This window comes from Cavia porcellus, unplaced genomic scaffold (assembly GCF_034190915.1).
Source record: "Cavia porcellus strain 051 isolate PalLab524CR breed Dunkin Hartley unplaced genomic scaffold, mCavPor4.1 scaffold_11, whole genome shotgun sequence".
NCBI lineage: Eukaryota > Metazoa > Chordata > Mammalia > Rodentia > Caviidae > Cavia > Cavia porcellus.
The window spans coordinates 52,767,014-52,790,748 of NW_026947494.1; the positions used below are offsets into that span (position 1 = coordinate 52,767,014).

Below are 23,735 nucleotides of genomic sequence, written 5' to 3' on the forward strand. Positions count from 1 at the left end.
GCAAGATATAAATAGAATAAAGAAATGCTAAGCACCTCCCAAGAAAAAACAGATGGTAGAATGGAAGAACAAAAAAAAAAAGAGAATTGTTTAATAGAGAAAACATAGAATACATGAAGCAGGTTCAAAGAGATTACCAGGAAACTAAAATCTCTATTAAAAGCTGGTATAACAGCTTGAAAGAAACTAAGGATAGATTATTCAACTGGAGGACAGGTTTGTAATGTGGGAACATGAAAGGAAAATTTTCTTAAAAATAACAAGGAAACAAGCAGTAACAATACAAAGGCTAGAAGATGACAAGAGAATCTATAACTTAAGAATAAAGAATGTGAATGAAGAAGCAGGGGTATAAACAAAGGAACTGCAAAGGCTATTCATAAGGAAAACTTCCCAAACATAGGAAAAGGAAAAGATGCCCAGATGTACGAGGCATACAGAACTCCAGCCACCTATAATTCAAACAGAACTACACCCACGCATATAATAATCAAGATTCCAGAATCCAATATAAGAACAGAATATTAAAAGCTGTCAGAGACAAGAAACAGATCACTTACAAGGGAAAACTCATCAGAATTACAGCAGACTTCTTGGCACAAACCATCAAATCTAGAAGAGCATGGGGTGAAATAATCCAAGCCTTGAAAGACAATAACCTCCAGCCAAGATTGATATACTGATATATCAATTGTCCCTAGAAATTAATGGAGAAAAAAAGGTGCTTCCAAGATAAAGAGGAACTGGGGGGATTCGCAACCACCAATCCAACTCTACAGAGAATACTACAGGACATTCTAAAGAGAGAAAAGTGCAAGAATTTCAGAAACAATGGCAGAGAGGCCCCAATGAATGGAACAAAAAGCGAAATAAAGAAGACAGACAACAAATGGTGGAAGAGCAAAACAGAAATGAGGCAGAGAAGGTTGTATATAATTTCTAATTTAGATGACCTGGATACACTAACAAGGGGAAAAAAAAAAGAGAATCGCAGGCAGAGTGGATCAAGAGGTAGGGTCCACCAAGATGCTCTTTATAGGAATGAAGAAGGATATATGGAACAAAATCAAATATGAGAAAACGGGGAGAGTAATAGGGAAACTGGGCCAGTATTTATGGATAGGTTGGACAGGCTTTAATTAGTGAAGAAATATAACTAGAAATCCAGTCCAGGAGTGACAAAGTTTGGAAACAATTAGGTAAATAGCAAGTTGCCCCCCCAATATAAAACCGTGAGTGTTGGGGGGACCCAAAAATACAGTTCATCCTGGGGGAGTGAAAGGGGAAGAATAGCAGAAGATATAGCTAATCGTGTATAAGGAATTAAAACCCTTATTACTCACACCACTCTGCTTGGATGGAACTTGTTCCATCCTAGTTTGTATACAAGCACTGGATCTGAGGGCACAGACAGCTATCCTAAAGATATCAGGACATAGCACAGTGGTCATCTTTAATTTCCTATTAACTCAATCAGGATCCTTGTATGACTTTTACTGTTGTATGATGACTGATCTTAGTTAAATTTGATGTGTTTGATTGCTGTTTATTATTGAAAAATTTTATTCAAAACTGTTAGATTGCTGGTATCAAGTTGAATATAGACAACTATACTGAAAATGACAATGATTCACTATGACATCCATTCTGATTTGATTACCTGTTTTTGTAGCTCTACACTATCTACAAAGTTGTATTTCTATTAATTCTAAGTACTGATATGTTCAATTATACTTTATCTGATGATACAGCCAATTCTGTTGATAACAAGGAACAGCACAGTGACCATGGTAGAACTCCTTATACAGCAATTTTATATATCTTTTTAGTTTTATGTGTCTATAGGAATATGTTTAGTTCTGTCCTGCTTTGTTCTGTTTCTCTCTCTAATATAGAAAGGATAGAAATACATGTTAAGACTCATGCTTGTGTAAAACCTATAAACAGTTTATGAGAACTGATCTTATGACACATGATGAACAAATAATTTAAAGGAAAGAAAGGGGCACTGCAGTGCTGATTCCGGAGTGTTATGATGTGAAATCCAGCAATATTATTAATCTTTGTTCAGAAAGATTTTAATCTAATAAGTTTAGTTAGGCCTCAACATAAATGAAGATATGGATAAATGCATATGTGTTTAAGTGTATAGGATTGATAGCCATATTACTTAGTTTTTGTTTGATAGTTGAACAGAACTGTTTGCAGTCTCCCTGGTTGAATTCCAATTTATATGTTCCACTTTTGTATCTTGAACAACTATTTGTGGGGGGACAATATGTATACATCAACTAGTGATTTATTACTGTTTATTTCTTTTCTTTGAAAGTGTGTACTATTTCTGCCCATTTTCTATTTTGTCTTTCTTTAAATAATAATAATAATAAAAAGATTTGACCACGACCTAAACCCTAATTAAATACAAACCACATGGCCTATTTCAGAACAATTTTTGTGACCTAGGAATCTATTATGTTCTTTCTAATTTAAAAAATATTAATTGTGAAATCTAACTGGTGTCTATCCAAAAGAATGTCAAAACTATTGTCAAAAGGAATAGTTTCTTCTATTATGATGGATTCATCAGAAATAATAAGCACAGTATATATGTACATCAGTGCATCCATTTTTGCCTATGGTTAACTGAGATCTAAAAGTAGAGGAATTAAACAAAAACTATACCAATAAAGTTCCTTCTACTAGATGAACCTTCACTTACATTATATTGTAATACATCCTAGTTATTGCAACTCATTACTTGTAATACAGACACTAATTGAGTGCATCTTTTTCTACCTATAAATTAAGAAAAGGCATACATGGCCTCCACAAAATAGAAAAATTTTTTATTCTAATTATAGTATCTACGTTTCTTAACTGAGAAAGGATATGACATAAAGGATAGTCTATTTTACTTGCAAAAATTATAGCTTTTTACTGGACGTGGTGATGCATGTCTATAATCCCAGCACTCAGGACGCTGAGGCAGAGGATTGTTATGAGTTGGAGACCAACCTGACTTAAAAGTGAGCCCAAGGTCAGTGTAAACTGCACAGTGAGACCCTGTCTCAAAAAAAATTATATACTTAAAAAATTTTAGAGACGAGACATATTTAGGAAGGATCAATATTCTATCGGTCAATTAACCAATTAGAAAAACATTAGGAATTGGGTCCAATTTGACTTTAAATAACTATGAAGTAAATTTATAATTTTTGATAAATAATTATTTCTTTTTTTGGTAAGAAATACTGCTTTTATTGAAAGGATAAGTAATTAAACTGCATAAAAATACATGGTATATTTCATTAAGATGAAAATTCAGGACATCTTTAAATAAAGTTTTTATTATTCCTTTGCTATACTTTACAATCTCATTTATGTTACAAAAGAACAGTCAAGATCAGTATTAGATATTTACTTTATTTTTCCTTATTCTGATCCAAATCAGAATCATAATAGTGAAATAAGGTGATTTTAAGGCAACAATGGAAGGAAAAGTATATACATACATATAAATACAAATATTCCTATATATATACATATATATGTATATGTGTGTCTATATTTCATTCAGATAGAAAACATAAGCAAAGCAAGATTAAAAGGAAAAACAACATATAAATTATTGTGGAAAAGTAAGCATGCAACTCGTTTAATCTGGAAACATACATTATATATATTTAAATCAAAAACATATTCAAAATTGTACCTATATTGTTTCCTAAAGTCATACATCTGAGAGTCAAAAGCTATAAGACATGATAAGAATCAAATAAAATGAACATGTAGTGCAGTATTGCTAGTATCAACATCAATTCTATAACACTGTCGATTATATTACTATATTTAGCAATGCAAATTGTATGTTAGTTGACCAGATTCATTTTGGCATTTACAGATGAAACATGTTACCTATATTATATTTCAATTAGAATCAGAATTTTCAGATGCAGTATCACTAATGGTTGGTAAAACTCTGAAACTCTGTTTTCTTGCAATTCTAACTTGATGTAAGTGTTCTTTCATGTGCTGGAAAATATGGCAGATTCGTCCTTCTATACCAGGTACTGCGATTACTGCTGATGGCTTATCTGATTCTTCCTCAAAAGCTGTAAGTACAATAAAACCAGTTAAAAATACATTATGAGCCCCAAAATATATATTCTAAAAATTAGAACACCACATGAATTGAAATTCACATCATTAAAATTTTAATCAGAATTTCTCTATTCACTCTTAACTGTTCAACAATGAATAAAATTTCATTGATATTACCACATTAATATATACAGAATCAAAAGGACATTAATCCATTTTTGTTTAAAAGTTTAAAGACATAATAAATGAGAAGGTAAAGATTTCAACCATACATATATTACAGCAGACCCCATAAAGATATATAATTTTATGCATCAATTTTTAAAACATCTTTCAAAGTATTGCTATATGTAAAATACATAGTACTGACCAATGTATATATGGCTTTATTTAAATGAACAGATTTGATTATATGTCTTACAATGTGATTTTTATTGTTTCTCATTTCACAATTGGAAATACAGAAAGTATGATTATTAAAACCTATACTTTTGTGTGTTAAAAATAAGCTATGCATTTTACTTTCAAAATTATTACTGTGTATATTTATGAAGACAGTTATTTACCAACAATTAGCCAATTATAAAACCCATTATTAAGTTATTTTACATAAAAAGCATACAGGAAGGCTTCATTCCTTCGAACTCCCATAAGATACTTAAACTTACAGATTTTCAAGAAAATGTTTAGTTGCAAAAATATTAAATAGTAAAAACTATATTTGAAGTAGTAGGTGATAAAACAATAATGACCCAGATTTTTTTAGATTTGATTTTGCTTTATGTTATTGAAGACTGAATCCAAGGCCTTGGTACCAAGCTACATCCCATACCCTTTTTATTTATTTTGAGACAGGGTCTTGCTAAATCACTGAGTTGTCCAGGCTGGGCTCAAACTTGTAATCCTCCTGCTTCAGCCTCCAGCTGGCATTATAGGCATTTCCCACCATGCCCAACTTGAATGAACTAGAAGTAAGCACAATGACAAGCACCTTACAATTCCAGCGGCTTAGCAAATTGAGGCAGGGGCTGGGGATATAGCTCAGCAGCACAGCACCTGTGTGTGGCAAGTGCAAGGTACCAATTCCCAGTACCAAAAAAAAAAAAAGTAGAAGAAGAAAGAAAAAGGGCTGGGGATTTAGCTTAGTGTGGTACAGCAGCTGCCTGGTAAATATGAGGTCCTAAATTTGATTCTCAGTACAATAAAGAACAAAAAAACAAAAACAAAAATTTGAGACAGAGGCCCTCTTATGTGGCCAGAAGTTCAATGCCAGCCAAGGTCCCAACTCAAAGAGAAAAACAAAACAAAAATAATGGAAAGAAGGAAAGACCCACTGAGGACAGGGAAGGGAGAACAGGAAGATGGAGGACTGGGCTTCATGAGTTAGGACGACTATGGATATGTCTGTAAGCTGAGAAGACAGATTCAAGTAAGTGAATCAAGAATGAAGATTCAGTGAAGGAAAGGGACAAGTGACAAAACAAGACCCTGACTTGGGGCAGCAAGGCGGAAATCAGACTTACATAGTTACCAGGTGAGGTTTATTATTTCCTTGTACTATTTCCTTGTAGCATATCTCTTAGCTGTCACTTAGATCAACTAGAAAAAATTTTCCTGCACTTTTTTCCAGAATCCAGTGTCCCTCCTGCATTTGGGACACATGTAAATGACTTTTAAGTGATCTTTCTGTACCTTTAATGTACATGTCAGTCTATTAGGCTTTAAATCTTGGTCCTCCATTGTCCGTGATCCGTCTATCGCCACATAAAGATGGCGCATCTATCAAAAAGGAAGGGAATAATCTCTGGTCACATCTTTCACCAAGAAGTAAAACCGCATTCAATATTCACATGTTCTGAACACAGCTTTTAATATATTCTTTTAAAAAGTTTGTTGCTTTATTATTGTTCATTCTGTAGAGCCAGAATGTTTCTGTAATCCAAACTAGTTCTGTACCAGTAAAAGAAAAAAGACAACATACCATTCCAAGGCGAACTTGTCCACGGTGTTCAAATACTCTATTAAAATTATACAAGCATTTTAATGGAATATCATATGCTATCCAAAAAGTTAATACAGCTTGCTAATTAATATGTATTTTTTTAGTGAAGTCAATTATTAACTTTTGGGATACACATAATTATAGAGATTGTAGATAATTCCTGAAACCCATTTCCCTACTGAGGTAAGGTATGATAGTACCAGTTCTTTCTGCCTATTCAGACAACTACCAGTCATTTTCTCTGAAACACAAAAGGAAATCAAGTTCTAAGATAGTTACAGGTGGGCAAAAAGGTTCAGGGACACAATTTCCTTTCATGACAAACTTAGGAAGAATTTACCGACCTTTTTCTCTTTGCCTTGAAAAGAATGTCTTCTATTGTAGCTTTAAGTGAGCCAGATTCATCTTCTTTAACAATTTCTCTGTAAGTAATAACGGCTTAAAATATAAGCTAAAAATAACCCAAGAAATAAAGAGGTGGATAGATATTTGTACATGTGTGTTCACAGTATGATTCTGTGTAATTGTGAAAACTGTAAACAACCTAAATGTACACCAGCTGCTGAACTGATAAAACAAAAATGTGTCATAACAATATAATAGAATACTATTTGGAAGTTTAAAAAAACAAGCTTGGGGGCTGGGGATTTAGCTCAGCGGCATAAGTACCTGCCTTGTAAGCAGGTGGTCGTGAGTTGGATCCCCAGTACCGGAAAAAAGAACACAAAAAGTATTAAAAAAAAAAAAAAAAAAAAAACAAGCTTGGTGTGGTGGCACATGCTTATAATCCGAGCTACTTGGGAGGCTGATGCAGGAGGATCAGAAGTTCAAGGCCAGCCTGAGCAACCTACACGTTAACTCAAAATAAAAAAATGAAAAGTGCAGTGAATATAGCTCAATGGTAAAGATCCCCAGTATAATCCCCAGTACTCATCCCCGTCATCTCGCAGGGAACCAATTCAGCTACTGAAGAGCTACTGCGGCAGAAAGACTGTGAGCTCAAGATCAGCCTGACCACACAGTAAGATCCCATCTCAAAGAAAAGGGAAAAAAAGAAACAAAGCACTGACATACTCTACAACATAGAAGAGCCTTGAAGTAGTATATTAAGGGAATGCCAGATACAACACACCAGTTTTTTTTGGTACCAGGGATCGAACTCACAACCTAGTGCTTGCCAGACAGGCACTTAGGCTGCTGAGCCAAATCCCCAGCCCAACGCACCACATATTATATGATTATGGGAAATAGAAAGGGAAAATCTATAATAAATAACATAAATTAGTGGGTGTCTACAGGCAATGAAAATGGAATTAAATGTAAGTAGCCATTAATTAAGTAGTCACTGGAGTAGTTAAAGTGTTTTTAAAACTGGTTTATAGGAGGAAAAATGACTGACTTATGGTGCCACATGCCTGTAATCCCAGGTCTCAGGAGGCTGAGGCAGGACTGTGAGCTCGAGATCAGCCTGGGCTACAAAGCGAGCTCAAGGTCAGCGAACTGCATAGTGAAACCCTGTCTCAAAAAGACAATGGCTTATGATAGGAAATTTTCTGGCTTATGAGAGTAAATTTTCTAAAAACAGTCACTTAACTACACACTGGAAGTGGGCAATTTTTTAAAAAGAGATAATATCTAAAAGAAAAAAGAGGGCTTAATGCCATACTTACCAAGCTCCCTCATAGCCTCCTTCCCATCGCTTAGTTCTTTCAGGTTCTTCATCCATATTTTACAAAGTGTGTATTATTCAGCACTCTAAAAGCCATAAGACTATGAATGTTCTAAACATGTCTGTACAAAATGCTTCCACTTATTTAAAAGTTAAATGGGGGTTGGGGGCAGCCATGGTGGCACACACCTGGAAACCCAGCACTCAGGAGTCTGAGGCAGGAGGACTGCAGTGAGTTCAAGGCCAGCCTGAACTACAAAGACAGAGCATGTCTCAAAAACCAAAAATGGGCTGGGGATACAGCTCAGTGGCATAAGTGCCTGCCTGGCAGGGGCAAGGTCATGAGTTCAACCCCCAATACCAAAACCAACCAACCAACCAACCAAAAAAACCACTGATGGGTATGGCAGTGCATACTGTATCACAAACTACTCTGGAGGATGAGGTAGAAGGCTTTCAAGCTCAAAGCCAGGGTGGGCAATGAAGCAAAACTGTCTCAAAATAAAATTCAAAAGAAGAGCTGTGGCTATAGCTCAAAAGCACTTGCCTAACATGCAAAAGGCCCTGGATTTAACCCCTAGAACCAGAAGAAAAATAAGAATGGAAGCACGTCTTTTTCTTTTTTATTGGTACCAGGGATCACACACTTGCAAGGCAGGCGCATATACCGCTGAGCTAAATCCCCAGCCTCAAATGTAAGTACATCTTATTCTTTGTAGTTTACTCAATCATTTTGTTAGGGCCAGAGATATAGCTCACTGGCACAGCCCTTGCTTGGGCAAGTACAGTTCATGAGTTTTTTGTTTTGTTTTTCTGTCCTGTCTTTTTTGGAGACAGGGTCTCGCTACTTGGTTCAGGCTGTTTGGGCTCACTTTGTAGTCCAGGCTGGTCTTGAACTTTTAACAATTCACCTCCCTCAGTCTCCTGAGTGCTGGGATTACCGGAGGGAGTGTGCTACCACACCCCGCAAAGTCATGAATTTGATCCCTAGCACCAAAAAAAGAGAAAAAAACAAATTGTTGTTAATGAAAATACACAAATATGAATATTTATGAACAAACATGATTCCAATACAAATAAACACCCTTTTACAATTTGTGAAAGAACAAAAATGCTTTATGGACATCACAAAACAAGAACACAGAATTATGGGAGTCAATACAGGTGTAGCTGAAATATCCACAAGTGACAGTTACCACAATTGGTAAGTATCTGATGATTCATTATGTTCTCTCTCCACCTTTGTGTAGGTTGAAATTTTTTGTTTTGAGGCAGGGTCCCATTATGTAGCCCAGGCTGGCCTTAAATTCATGCTGATCCTCCTGCCTTGGCCTCCCAAGTGCTGGGTTTACAGGTGTGTGCCACCTCATCTGGCTGTAGGTTTGAATTTTATTATCAAGCTTTTAAGACTGAAACATCATTTATAAATGGCTAAATGCTTAAATATCATAAGTCAAAAGAATAAAAATAAATAGCCAGGTGTGGTGGTATATACCTGTAATCCCAGGGGCTGAGGCAGGAAGATCACCACAAGTTTGAGGCCAATCTGGGCTATATAGAGAGTCCAAAGTCAGTCTGAACTACATAAAAAACAAACCAAACCAAGAAACCAAAAAACAAAAATACCAAAATTGGTGGTAGAAAGAGGCCATAAACCATAACCAAGTAATACACATCTCTAGCACACCCAACCTCTACCCTCCCCAGGGGTGTCTCCTGGCCCAACCCAAGATGAGAGTCATATACCCTGTCCCTGGCATGGATAAAGACAACTTTTTAGTCAGGATGAACTGTTTTCCACAGGCTACTCTGCCTTCTTAGGTCTCTACTTGCTAGATAACATGGCAATAAGGAGGAGTGCCTGACCACTGTACTTTCACTATATGTATATGAGGTTAGATTCCAGAGTTGTATTGCAGCCTAGGGGCCTTTGACTAAGAGGAAAAAACAGAAGAAAACACCTATCCCTTGGCAAAGTCTTCCTTACTTTTTAAATTCCATACAATTGTAAATGGAGAATGTACTGAAACTGTTCAGTATGACAAATATATTTAGTATATTTGACACAGTTTATACTGACTAGATTTTCATTTCAAGAATGTCAACAGGAAGTTGACCAAGGACTAAGTGTGGTTTCAGAATTCAAGGATAAGTTTACAGAAATTTGCCAAAAATATGGAGTTGTTAAGGAAAATACTGTGACCGACCAATGTTTGCATGTGTGTTGAGACAGTCTCACTACATAGTTCAGGCTGGCCTTGAATTCACTATATACTCCAGGCTGGCCTCAAACTTGTGGCAATCCTCCTGCCTCAGTCCCCCCAGTGCTTGGACTCCAGGGGTGCACTACTACACTTGGCTTTTGGGACTGACCTATGTTGATCGCTGTCTCCAGCCCTGAGCTGGAGGAGTGGCTGATCCTAAATTGAGTGAATACAACCCCACCTGGTCTCATCCTTCTTTGCCTCTGTGTCTCAATGACTATGACTCTCACATGTAAGGGTGTTATCCCTGCTCCTCCAGAATCTTCCCTAATTGCCCAGGAAGACTTATCAATTCACCAAGAATAAAAGATTTTCTCTAAGTGCCCCGTCTGCCTACCTAAGGTAATTGTATATCAATAAGATCTTCCTCTATTTGCTCAGTAGTGATTAGCTTTGAAATAAATATATACAGAGCAAATCTGCCAAAAAAAGGTACACACATTTTAGAAAAACTTGTATCAGTATTTTAATATTTTATCTGTGGAGGACCCTAAAGGATGTCCTGTATCCCAGGACACTAACTGCTACACTAACCCACTACACTGCTGGCCCTTAAAGAAATTGAAAATGCATGGGCAGCAGTCTTAGTGACCAAGGTGACCCATGCAGCAGTTCAATGTACTAATAAATGTCAAAAAACTAATAAGCACCACTTTGAGTACTTGTTGTAATTGTAGAGACCAAAGGTAACATACTAATCTTATGATGCCTCAATAAATTAACTATTAATAAAATATTCAACCAAGTGGGCTTTTTTTTTTGTAGCCTTGTTTTATTTGTTTTCTTTTGCTTTATTTTTCATAAAAGTTCCTGCTATGTTTCCTAGTCTGGTCTCAAACTCCTACCATCAAATAATCCTCCTGCCTCAGCCTCCAAAGCAGTTGGGGCCAAAGGTAGTTGGCACCACGTGCAGCTTTTGGAACAATTTTTTTTTTTTTTTTTTTTTAAAGAAGCTGCATTTTAGAGCTGGGCGAGGTGGCACACTTCTGTAATTCCAGCACTTGGAAAGCTTAAGTAGGCAGATTGTTGCAAATTTGAGACCAGCCTAGGCTACAAAGTGTTTCCAAGGCTAGCTTGAACCTCACCAAGGGTTCTTTTTGTTGTTGTTGTTTTGCCTTTTGTCTTTTTGAGACAAAGTCTCACTATACTGTTCAGGCTAGTCTCCAGCTCCCTTTGTAGCCCAGGTTGGTCTCGAACTTGCAAGGATCTTCCTGCTTCAATCTCCAGAACGCTGGGATTAAGATGTGTGCACCACCACAGCGAATTTACAAGTTTTTCTCTTCCTTACATGTGTACACATATTTTTAGCAGACTCTGTATATATAGATAAGGATCATAACCAATACTTTACCCTCCATTTGTATCATGCTTTTATAGAAAATACTTTAAAGAGGCGACCTATAAATGTACTTGTGAAATTAAAATCCGCTGATAAGCTGGAGACTACTGCTAAGGTATCACTTTTTTGTGACACCTTATAATCAGATGTTATTAGCTAAAATTCCGAACATTTTCCACTGAATTAACAAACCACACACTGTCTTTTTAAGAAATTAATTTCTTTCAGGAAATTTGGTGATCTGCTGTAACAAATTGAAAAACTAGAAATGACAATAATTTTAACAGCTGTGCTATTCCGCACATGGTAGCAGAGTATACAGTGACTTAACACTGTCCTATTTTCAGTATTTATCCTGCACATCAAAAAAAAAGGACACGTAGTGTTCAGTTATTTTGTTGGACGAGATCGAAAGGGTATCTAAAGAAACGTGAGCTGCAACCAGCACAGCCCTCGGGAAGGCATTCGCTGATGAAACAGGCAAGTTAGCACTGGGCCTGCCGGCGAAGTGCGAACTCAGGGCTCTGGGGTGGGCAACTCAATGGCTGCCACAGAGCCAGCCCAGAAGAGGGCTCGCACCCCGACCACCATTCCAGTCCTCGCGCTGGGCCCCAGGCGGAACCACGTCCGCGTTCACGGCCCTGCGCGTCTTTCGCCACCTTCCCGCGCTCCCTGCCACAGTCCTTCCCTACTGGGCCAGCCAGGCCAAGTCGGCCGGTCCTCCGCCCGACAGCCTCCCAGGCGTCTCGCCCAACCTCCCGCCGCCGGGCCAGGGCACACCTTAGCTGCACCAGCGGACTCACCGGCCCGGCGCGAACGACTCTCCGCCGGAAGCGCCGCCCGCCTAGAAGCGCGCCGCTGAAGCTCTTCCGCAGAGCGCTGCAGCCTGGCAGAAACGTTCCGGCTGCCGCGGACAGCAGCTGCCAGAGCAGGGTGCAGGCAGGGGAGCGGCGGGGCCAGCTGAGTCGGCCGTGCAGTGGTAGCCGCGCTCCGCTGGGGCCGGTTGGAGGAGACTGATTTGATTTCTAAAAGATTTCAACGAAAGAGGCTGACTGCGCCTGTTCAGCTCACAAGATTTATTAAGCTCCGACTTTGCGCTTGAAACCCCTGGAGCCACTGAGGAAACAGCAATGAAATCTAACCAGAAAAACACTTTGGACTTGGAATTTCGCGTTAGGGACAGTGATCCAGAAGAGCGCACTGTGCCCACTATGCTCTGTAAGGATGGTGCTGCTGAGAGAAATTAAGATTGGAGAAGGAAAGGGTTGCAGTTCAAAATAAAGGTGGTTGGAGGAAGTCTTCAGGACAGCAGGCAAGCCATAGTCCAGTGAAGTAAAATGTTCACCACACTCCTACCTGGGGAAAGAGCTGTGGAGACAGAGGGGCTGGGAGTGCAAAGGCCCTGAGGCAGAAGCACCTCAATGTGGATAGGGGGACTCCAAGATGAGCATGTGGCAGCTGAGAGCAGTGCAGATGGTGAGGTGGTTTTACTCTAAATCTTGTGAATAGGGTGACTGTGTATTATGAAAGAAGAACCAGAGGTTTTAGCTGCGCAGCTTTAAGGGTGTAGTGCACCTTTGAGGTTGGTGGGGGCATCACATCAGTTTACTTTGGGCAAGCTGATATGCCTAACATGGTGGAGTTACTAGCATTTCCAGGCTTGGGAAGTGGAGAGGCAGGGAAGTTCCAGAGGCTCTGCAAAGGTTAGGACCAGGACAGATAGTAAAAAGGAGCTCCATAAACTGGGACTTCTTCCCCATCGGCATATTTACCCGTCGCTTATTTTGTTTTGTTGGTAGCAAAATTTTCCCCATTTGCATCAGGCCTCAATCAAAAATGTTGCCCCCCCCCCAAAAAAAAAGTTGCCAAAAGGTTTCCTACACTGTACTGTAAATAAAAGAGCTGGATTTAAAATCAAGGTCTGGCCAGCATGGTAGCACATGCTTATAATCTCCACACTTTAGGAGGCCAAGGCAGGCCTGCAAGATCAAACTCATCCTAAGCAACTGAGATTCTGACTTCAAACAAAAAAATAAAAGGCCTGGGTTCAATCCCTAACGCTGTAAAATCACAAGTACATTAGATCAGGCTCTGATGCCATCTGTGGGCTTCAAGCAGTCACAGCCTAAACCAGGGAGGCCATCTGTAAAGCAGAGGGCTCCACCTACACAGGGCTTGGTGGCAGCAAGAGGGAAATGGAGAGATACTAGCACTGCTGCTTGTTTCTTTGTGCCCGGAGCCTTGTAGCCTGGCCTCCCTCATACCGTTCACCCTTGTCCAGGACACGCAACTTACACTTTTCCTTTCTCTTTTTCTCTTACCTACCCACTCCACTCTCATTCTTTCCCCTTTTCCTTTCTTCCTTGCACTGTAATCAGCCATCCTAGTCCAAGGAAGGGGGCGTGGCCATGCAGCAAAGAACTGTAACTCCAAACCCTGTTTGTTAGCCACCACTCTGGGAAGACTTTTTTTTTTTTCCAAAAACCATGAAAAGGTCAGAAGATTCTCCCAACAAATCTGAAGCATCTTTGTGAAAGACTGACACATTAAGAATTTTCCGAACTGTAACTTGCATAAAGGAAGGGTTAGTAGAGGAGAGCAAAGCATGTGTAAATCCATGGTAATCTCCCAGAGTAATTACAGCTAATATTCTAATCATATCCAAAGTGGTAGAATAAAGGAACTATCCAATTTAGCCAAATGCTTTTCTCCACTTGTAAAACTAAGGAACTACAATAAAGAATGAATCTATTCTTTGCCCATGGCTAGTGTCTTGGTTACTTTTTATCTTGTTGTTCAGACCATAATACCTGAAGGGGGAAAAAAAAGTTTATTTCTTAGTTTTTGGAGGTTTCAGTCCATACTCAGCGGGGTCCAAAGCAGGGTGCCATGGCACTGGGGCAACACTTCAAGGCAGCAGCCAGAACAAAAAGGAAGAAAACAAGCCTTTTCTCCTGGTTTATATGGTACACAGGCCAGGCCCGCACCCAGGGCTGGTGTAGCGCTCAGGACATCTCCCTGCCCTCCTTTGCTCAGGATGAGGATATTTACAAAGTAAGGACCCTGCCTCCCTGCTGAGTCTCTCACACTTCTAAACTGCTCAAATTGACACAATGTATTAACCATAAGGACATAATCCAGAATGTGGAAATTCATCAGCAGCTCAGCCAGTGCAACCTAAGTAAATAGACAATGGATATGACCTGAAAGACCAGGAAAAACAGAATTTTTTTTTCCCTTTGAGACAAGGTCTCACTGTGTAGTTTAGGCTGGCCTTGAACTCATTCTTGTAGCCCCGGCTGGCCTCAGACTTACACAGTTCTTCTGCCTTTGCCTCCTGGAGTGCTAGAAAATAACTCAGATCCACAGTTTGCTACAGCAGTTTAAAAAATTTTTAAATGTTATTTACTTTGTGGTACTGGAGACTGAACTCAGAGCTGTTACACTGAGCTACATACCCAGCCTTTTATTTTTTTTTTAAAGTTTTAGTCTGGGGATCATAAAATAAATTGCTCAAACTAGGATAGAATTTGGGATCCTCCTGCTTCAGGCTTTCAGAGTTGGGAGTAGAAGCACATATACCACTCAGTTCATGATCTTCACTTGTAAATTCTATTTGTTCTATCCCTAGAGGCATTTGTTCACCACCTAGGAATAGTCACATGCCCAGCCTAGTGTTTACCTATATGGCATTAAGAGGATTTAAAGCTGCACCCAGCAAAGACTAAGCTATGGGATAGGAATATACATACTCCCCCCTCCCTCCCTTTAGTGGTACTGGGGATTACACCCAGATCCTCTGCACTGAGCCACATCTCCAACCCATGTATTTTTGAGACAGGGTCTTGCTGAATTGCCTGAACTGGGCTTGAATTTGCAATTCTTTGCCTCAGCCTCCCAAGTGCTTGGATTACTGGGATGCACTACACACTTGGCTAAACATACCCTTTTTTTGGAGACTGGGTGCTGCTATGTAGTGTAGGGTACCAACACAGTCAGCTAAACATAGACTTTTAAAAACACAGTATGTTTTTGTTTTTGGTACCAGGGATCAAACTCATGACCTAGCCACTTGTGAGGCAGGCGAAATCCCCGCTTTAAAAACACAATTTATTAAAAACTGTTAGTTTCAATTGGGTGTGGTTATACATGCCTGTAATCCCTGTGGCCAGAAGGCTGTGGCACCCCAATTTTAAGGCCATCCTGGAATATATGGTAGGTTCCACTCCAGTTTGGACTATATAGCAATATTGGTCTCAAAAACAAAACAGTAGAGCTTATTAATTTCACACTTTGCAAGACTAACTGGGCTGGGGATTTAGCTCAGCGTCATAAGCACCTGCCTTGCAAGCAGGCAGTCCTGAGTTCGGTCCCCAGTACCGGGAAAAAAAAAAAGGAAGACCAACTGGACGTACTATGTTTGGACAAGGACTGTTCATACATTCCCTTCACAATGAGATCATTGCATTTATCACACTTTACCTTCACAGTAAAATACTATTTCTTACAAATAACAGAAAATTGAGGTTCAGGAGGGGCTGGGGATTTAGCTGAGAGTCATAAGCAGGAGCTTCTTTTTATGTATATCTCCAAACTGTTCTTCTGGGAACTTAGAGCAAGTTCTGTTTTACATGATGCCACTTGCAGCACTTATAGACAGCTGTCATGATCACACGTAAATGTCCTGATCATTTCACTGAGGGAATTAAAATATTATAAGTGGGATTAGTGGCAATGCCTTAATCCAAGGTGTTTAGGAGGTAGAGGTGGAAAATCAAAAAGTTTGAGGCCAGTCTCAGCAATGTAGCCAGAGCCTGTCTCAAAATGAACAAATTAAACTGGACCCAGCTGCGGTGGCACACACCTGTAATCCCAGCCCTCGGGAAAGCTGAGGTAGAAGGATCCCTACTTCAAACCCACCCTAGGCAATTTGGGAAGACCCTGTCTCCAAATACAACAGTGCTGAGAAAGTAGCCTCCTTTGAAGGCCCAAGGTGAAGTCCCCAGCACTGCAGAAAAATGAAACGGAGTGATGGTGTAGGCATGAAGAAGGGAAGTGCAAAGGCACTCCTGGATTTGATCTGCGCTGCCAAAAAGTCTGGGGAGTCATTTTCAGGTCAAAATAGAATGTACAACCTAGCTGCTATTAACTCAGATTTTTCTGCTGTCTGAAATAATTAGGAAATATTCTGCTGCTTGCTTTTTCAAGATCATTTTTATAGAATTCTCACATATAATATACTGTTTTATTTTACCCTAACAGAATTAAAACATGCTTCAGAAAGTAAGCTTCTAAAACTATAAACTTAGAATAAAAAACCTGAGAAAGGTGCTGGACAGTATGGAAAAATCAGACAAGATAAAAATCATTCAACAAAGCCTACAGACCCAGATGGAGTTTGTTACCATTATCCAACATGTGTTCCAGGTAACATTTCTATAAATCAGTAAAGGAGGGATAAAGACCTCTTAAAAACACCACTGATATGAATACTTACCACGGTTTATGTTAGGCTGTGGTCGTAAGCTAATTCAGTACAAGGAATGAGTACATAGCCGCACTGGAGAGCACTTGCCTAGCATTGGTGAAGCCCCGAATTCAGTCCCAGCATTGCAAAAATCATAATTGTCTACTGATATTTGCTATACTTACATATGTAATATTCATGTACAGTCAGCGTTTAGGGGCTCATTTTTCATCGTGGTTAATCATTAGGATTTAGAACTGGCACCTTTTCTACAGCTCTGGAGGCAGGTTGGAGTACAGCTTTAGCCTCCAGGTTTGAGGGCAGAGTGGACCTGGGTGAGAGTGGCAGCTAAGAAGGTGACTGCTACCATTGGGAATTTAGCTCAAGTGGGTGCTCAAGGACATGGTGTTGATCCCAACCCCATCACACAGAGAGAAATATCAGCATGATGACTGGTCCAAGTAAACTCTAGCAAATGTTGCCATAAGATTTTTCCCCTGAGACATTAATGGAAAGAAAGAAAGAAAGAAAGACAGAAAGAAAGAAAGAAAGAAAGAAAGAAAGAAAGAAAGAAAGAAAGAAAGAAAGAAAGAGATAAAGAGAGAAAGATGGCTGACTGAGCTGGCTGTGGAGGCCCACGTTTGTCCACACAAAGGGCTGGGGATGCAGTGTGATGGCCATGGGTTCAACCCCTGGGCCTAGGGATGAAAGAAGAAAAAACTGTCTGTGGAAATTGATGAGGTATTTGCAAGCATCATAAACATACCTTTACCCTGCTGAAGCCTCTTGTAAGGAGAAATAAAGACAAAAGTGTATCACGCACTGGGAATACAGGCAAGTGTCACAGCACCTGCCTGGCTAGCTTGAGGTCCTGGGTTGAATTCTTGGGACAGAAAAAAAATTGTGTATGACTCTTTTCTGTGAAAACAGGGCTACTGTACTTTTCTAGTACATGTTTAAAAAATTAGATAAGGTTAGTGAAGGGATTATTTAAGAAAAATCTTGTTAAAATTTTAAAGTGCTTATATTTTGAAGTTGTTATATTTTGAGTTGTTTTTTGTTTTCATTTTAAACTATAGAACATCATTTTGGGGTGTAAAGTCAACTGGGCAGCAGATCCAGCACTCAGGGAAACTGTTCTGCAGGTTGAAAAGGCTCTCACCGCAATCTAACAAGAATTCCACTGGACCAGGTGTCGCCATGTGTGCCTTTGATCTGAGCACTCAGGAGGCTGAAACAAGAGGATTGCCACATGCTGAAGACCAGCAAAGATTTGCACCTTGAAGTTTTTGGACTTTTGTCTCTGATATGTCATTTAAATAGCAAATTTCAAGTGAAATGAATTTGCGATGTTTGGGGAACTCTCCTAATCTGTAATTGCTTTTTAGCTTCAGTTAACACTCTAACACAGAATCTGTCATTTTAAATAACAGTAAAGTAACTGGGTACTCTTAAAAGGGGAATGACTTAGTCATAGAAAAGACACCTGGTCTGATATCTGAGGAGCAGGCGCAGTTTTGGATATTCACAAAGTCCCAGCATTTAATTGTAATACTTATGTGCATTTCTGCATTTGTCAGTCAGGATGCAGAGAAGTCTCCAGAATGTCAGCAGTTTGTATAATTCGCAGTAGGGTTTTGAGTAACCGTTTTCTGTTCTCTCTGTGTCTGTTTCTCCCCTCACACATACTTCTGCACACGCACATACATAATGCTGGCTAAATCCTGGCAATGCACAGTGACATCCATGCCCATTTTCAGTTCTGTTTGGAGACAAGGTCTTGCCAAATTACCAAGGCTGGCTTCAGACTTGGAACCCTCCTGAACAACTGGGATTACAAGCATGCACTGCCATGTCCAGTACAGCTCTTTATTAATTAGAAGCTATTGATTATATTTATGGACAGTGTGATGTTTTCAGTATTCTTATTGGAATAAAGTGAAACTTGAAAAGATGCGCTCATTGGATAATAGCTCGTGAAATCTGTTCTTTAGATTAATAACAAATAGAGATTTCCCTAAGCTCTAATAGTAGGCTTTTCTTTGAAATATTTATACCCTGTTTTCTTTGATCAATCATAATGTATGCATAGTTTTATTCTTTTTGTCAGTTATTGTTTTGAGGTAGAGTCTCACTGTGTCCTGCAGGGCATTCTTGAACTCACTATGTAGCCCAGGCTGTCCTAGGACTTCCTGCAGTCCTCCTGCCTCAGCCTCCTGAGTAGTAAGGTTACAGCGATGCACCACCACACCTGACCTGTTGTTGTCTATATCAATTGTTATAAAGTAACTTACCTTTTGTGTGCAAATTATTACTTTGGAAAGGGCTGTTCTGTTCCAGTAATCCACACAGGAATATTTGCTTGATGTAGTACTGGGCATTGAACCCAGGGCCATTGTGATAAGCTCTATTCAGCACTTTGTGCTTTTTTTAATTTGTTGTTTTGAGATAGGATCTCATCAAGGTGCTGAGTTGCCCAAGCTGGGCTGAAACTTGATCCTCCTGCCTCAGCCCCCTAGAAAACTGGGCATTCTAGCAATGCACTACCACAGTCACTTGACACTGTATTAGTAAATTTCAACCTGTGGACCACCTGAAAAAGTGAGCCTTTATCTGAGACTTTAGTGGTCTTTGACTTGCCTGTTAGCCAGCTCTGAGAGAAGAAGTGAGTAGGCTTTGCCTGAACTGTTGCTGAAAACAGACCTTATAGCTCACTCTTTTTATGACATTTACTTCTGTCTGGATTTGGGGTTCAGCCGCCCACTCTAGGACTCCATTTGAGGAGTTCTGCATTCCACAAGCAGAATGTGATCATCTGCATAGGAAAGGCAGCCATAGCCCCAACCCACATCACAGAGGCCTTGGTTTTTCTCCCAGCAATAAATGCTGCATTTCAGAGTCAGGAAAAGGAAATGGGAATTTACTACAAATGACGTGATCTATGTTAGTGAGCTTTGCTCCATGAAAGAGACACCCAAGAATAGGGAGGTGCCGGCAGTCCTAGTGACTTGGGAGGCTGGGGCAGGACTGCTTCAGCCATGAAGATCAATCCAGCCTGGGATGTACTTGAGACCTAATGTCTGGCTTATAACCAATCCACAAAGACACTCCTCTCCAGGAAGTAAGCCAACAGCGCAGCCTCTCCTGGTGTTATTTCAAGCTTTAAGAGCTCTCTCCCCACCTCTCTCTGTCTCCCTCCCTATGCCTTTTACAGGGGTCTCCTAATGTAACTGGCCTAGAACTCACAGGGATCCTCATGCCTCTGCCTCCCAAGTGCTGGAGTTACAGGTGTGCTTCACCACACTCAGATTGTCTTGTTCTTCAGTTGTTCTTCTCATCAGTATCAGGGACTGACAACCTGGCTCACAGGCTGTTTTAGTATATGAAGTTTTACCACCACGAGGCCGTGCCACTATGTTCACATGTTAACTGTGCTTGCTTTCTTGCCATGATAAAATAGTGTAATCGAATGAAGTAGCTTAATAGTGACCCTGAGGTGGCTGCACTGCGCTTTTCCATAGGATGAGGTGTTGTGAAAGACAGGTTACCGAGCCCCGTGGGAGCTGGCTTCTGTTTGAGGGATGGCAAAGAAATACCAGCATGGCCCTCTCTCAAGGGCTCAGGGGCTTTGCATGGGATTTGAAGAGGGGATTGTCGCTACCTTGAGTCAGGGTGGCTTTGTGAACTCTGTCATGCTGTTGGGCCCACGTGTGTTTATCTGCTCCTCTTACTGTCATAAGGACCCGTGGACCTTGGTGGTACCATGGGTGGCAGTTCTGCCTGCCTCATTTTTGCCTTGACAAGGGCCCAGGCATCCTGGGGCTGGACCTAGTAATCCTCAGGTTTTCCCTCACAATGGATTGAAAAATCTAATCGTGCTGTAGAATGTTTATTCTGAATTACACAAATTCTTCCTATGGAATTCATTTCACTACTGAATTACTACACCCTACATGTTAGATCCAAGTATTTTATTAAAATATTTTTTATCCGGAAACCTCAGCCTGGACTAGGTACATCCTGTTCCATCACCCACTGTGCTCTGGCCTGGCTTCCGGCCAGCACTGGGGATGGGGTCACTGGCCAAGCAGAGGAAGGGCGAGGCCAAGGAAGATGGTGGCACACCGTGACACAGGCCGAGTGTGAGTGGAGGAATGGAACAGGCGGGTGCGTGCACTAGGCCCTAGTCGGTCCTGGTGTGCGCTCTGCCACCCAGGGAGCAGTGGGTATGGATGGCGCATCCCATGCCTTGTAAGCAGACACAGTGAAGATGAGGACGGACAGACTGAGCACTGATGGTGAATCATTGAGTGACCTGATAGCAGTCTCGGGGATGACTCTACCTGTGGGAAGTGAAGACAGAATTTCTGTTTTGGCTTCAGAAGCATTTACCATCTTCATCCTGTGAAAAGTCATCTGCAAGGAGCCTGCATTGGGAATTCTGTGATGCAGAGTCAGTGCCAGCGCTCTCCTGGCAGGCTCCCTGAAATGGTCCATTCGGATGTGATCGGGACTTTGTGTTTCACTGAACACTTTCTTATGCCTCCTGTGTGACTGTGTTTTGCTTAGTTTTTATTTTTATTGGCATGTGACCACAGTACGTAATGCTTATATTCATCAGAGACAGTTGGTGGATATGCAGGATAGATTTTTCCTCAATGTGGTAGAAAAACAAGAGTAAAGAAAGGAAAAAACAAAAAGGCCTTTATTGCTGGCATGAGAGGGCTGCAGTGGGGTGCATGATCCCTTCAGGGCAGACAAAGAAACCTGGAGCTTTTATTCAGTTTGAGAGGGGTGGAGTTCGAGGGGTGGGCAGAGTGACATTTTGACAGTTATTTGAGGGATTGCTGATGTGTGCACAACAAGTGGGAAGTTCAGTTTTTGGGTTTGCAAGAAGAACGTGGAAGTCAGTTTTGAAGTGAGGTACAGTCCAGTGCCACGTTGGGCAGGCAGCATGCTGAGCCTGGCAGTGCTCCACAGGAGCAGAATCCATTATTCCCATCTTTTGGGTGTTAGAGGCGGCCATTCTTAAACTGCTTCCTGCTGACTGGGGTGACATGATGGAAACTGAAGCAGTCATTGTCATTACAGGTTGGACCCGAGTAGAATCCGGTACGAGAGGTCCCCTCAGGACAAGGAATTACCTTATTATAAAGGCCCACAACCTGGATTGAAGAAATCTTAAGAAAAATTTAAACAGACAAGGACCTATACTCAAAAAATAACTAGTAGTATGAGAGGTCCTGCTAGGGGTAGAAGCTAGGAGGAAAGTGTTCCCTTTTCTATAATAGCAGGATGTCGTGAGTGTCTAGAGCACTCTGAACTCCGGGCAAGGTAAACACGCACGCCTTGTCGGGACACGGGGGGTACAGCGCTTGGAAAAGAAAGACAGGAGAGACACCTTTGCTGTCTGCACCGCGTTACACTGCACTGCACTGCACTGTACGCACAATCTTTATTTTAGGATTCATATATAGTAAACCCGATCAATTCACAGAGCCCAGATAATTAAGTAGTGAAAAGGCATTCTTTGTGGCAAGCTACAACGTGACAGACTACAATGTTTATTCTAAAACTATCTAAGTGAAGTAAATAATCACAACCAGTTCTCACAACTTCTCTAGCCCAGGAAGAAATTCATTAGCTCAAGAATGTTGTTAATTTGTCTGCTGTTAGTGTCACAAAGGGTGGCCAGCCACTTCCTCAAGACTTCTGCAAAACAAAGCCAGCTCACAGTATGGATTCCAGAGGGTGAGGGCTCACTGAGAACAGGCATTCCCGTTCTACCTCCTTCTCGCATACCAGGGCGGCTATTGTAAATTGCAGGTTAGAGGGGGTTGGGCCTACAAAGTGACACCTCATCCCCCACACTTCCTTCCTTTTTATTTTTTAACAACAATTTCCATAAGATCAGGTTATTAATAGCATTTCGTCTTATGCAGTAAAAATACACAAGAACTATGGCAATGAGAACTATAATTAAACTAAGTCCCATGCCACTAAAAGTGTGGGTAATGCTCTGCCAGATTCCTTTGGAATCTAATCCTTTCAAAGATTGAGCAAGCAATTGCGCGAATTGTGCTAGAGATTCATCATCATTTTGCTTTGCAAAATCCTTGTCAATTTGATTATGCAAAGATTCTATTTCCTCCTGGGCAGAGGTGTTTCCATTTAAATACATTCTAATCATTTCCCATTCAAGTTCTGTCTGATTATAAGGTCGTTGGGTTATACAGAAAGTAGTTGAATTCCAATCACATTTTAAAAACACTTGATGCTGAAGAGCCAATATTTTTCTACCCATCCATTCAACTGTTTGTTTAAGGAGGTCTATTTGTTGTTGTAGTTTGGCGTTTATTTGCCACTGAGTTAACCAAAGTTCATGAGAATTCTCATGCCATAATTCGACAACATGTTTTTCTTGCAAAGAGGTATGTAAAGCTACTCCTGAGACTGCTGCTAGAGAGGCTACAGTTATCAGACTTAACAGTACAGCAACCACTATTCCAATAAATCTTTTTGTACGTTTTAACAGATGTTTAAAAAATTCAGTAGTAACAGAAATTACCGGGTCTTGAGACCAAGGTCGAGTTAAATTTACAGGCAACCAAATATGAGTTTTTTGTTGTAACAGCATAACTGTATAAGGCTTAGTGAAATTTAGTGTGCTATTTAAGCATGTAAACAATTGACAATTTAAACAAGTACAAGAAAAATGTGTAAAATTAAAAGTTCCCACTAAAAAGACATAAGGTAGAGGTGCACAAACAGTAATATTATACATTTTAAACCTAGTAAAATTATAAGTAGTAGATACAGATCGACTAGTCCCTGAATATGAAACATTGTACAAGGTTACAGGTTGCATAGCGGCTGGGATCTTCCAAATATGA

At 40.3% G+C, this 23,735-nt stretch overlaps 1 long non-coding RNA gene across 1 annotated transcript; it reads right to left on the reverse strand.

The window, feature by feature from the left end:
- Positions 1-3,327: 3,327 nt before the first annotated feature.
- On the reverse strand, positions 3,328-6,076 carry LOC101787935 (uncharacterized). The gene is made up of 2 exons (XR_001199532.3): positions 5,794-6,076; positions 3,328-4,112 (listed from the first exon to the last, which is right to left on the reverse strand). It is a non-coding gene; the product is annotated as an uncharacterized LOC101787935 (long non-coding RNA).
- Between the last annotated feature and the right edge of the window lie 17,659 nt (positions 6,077-23,735).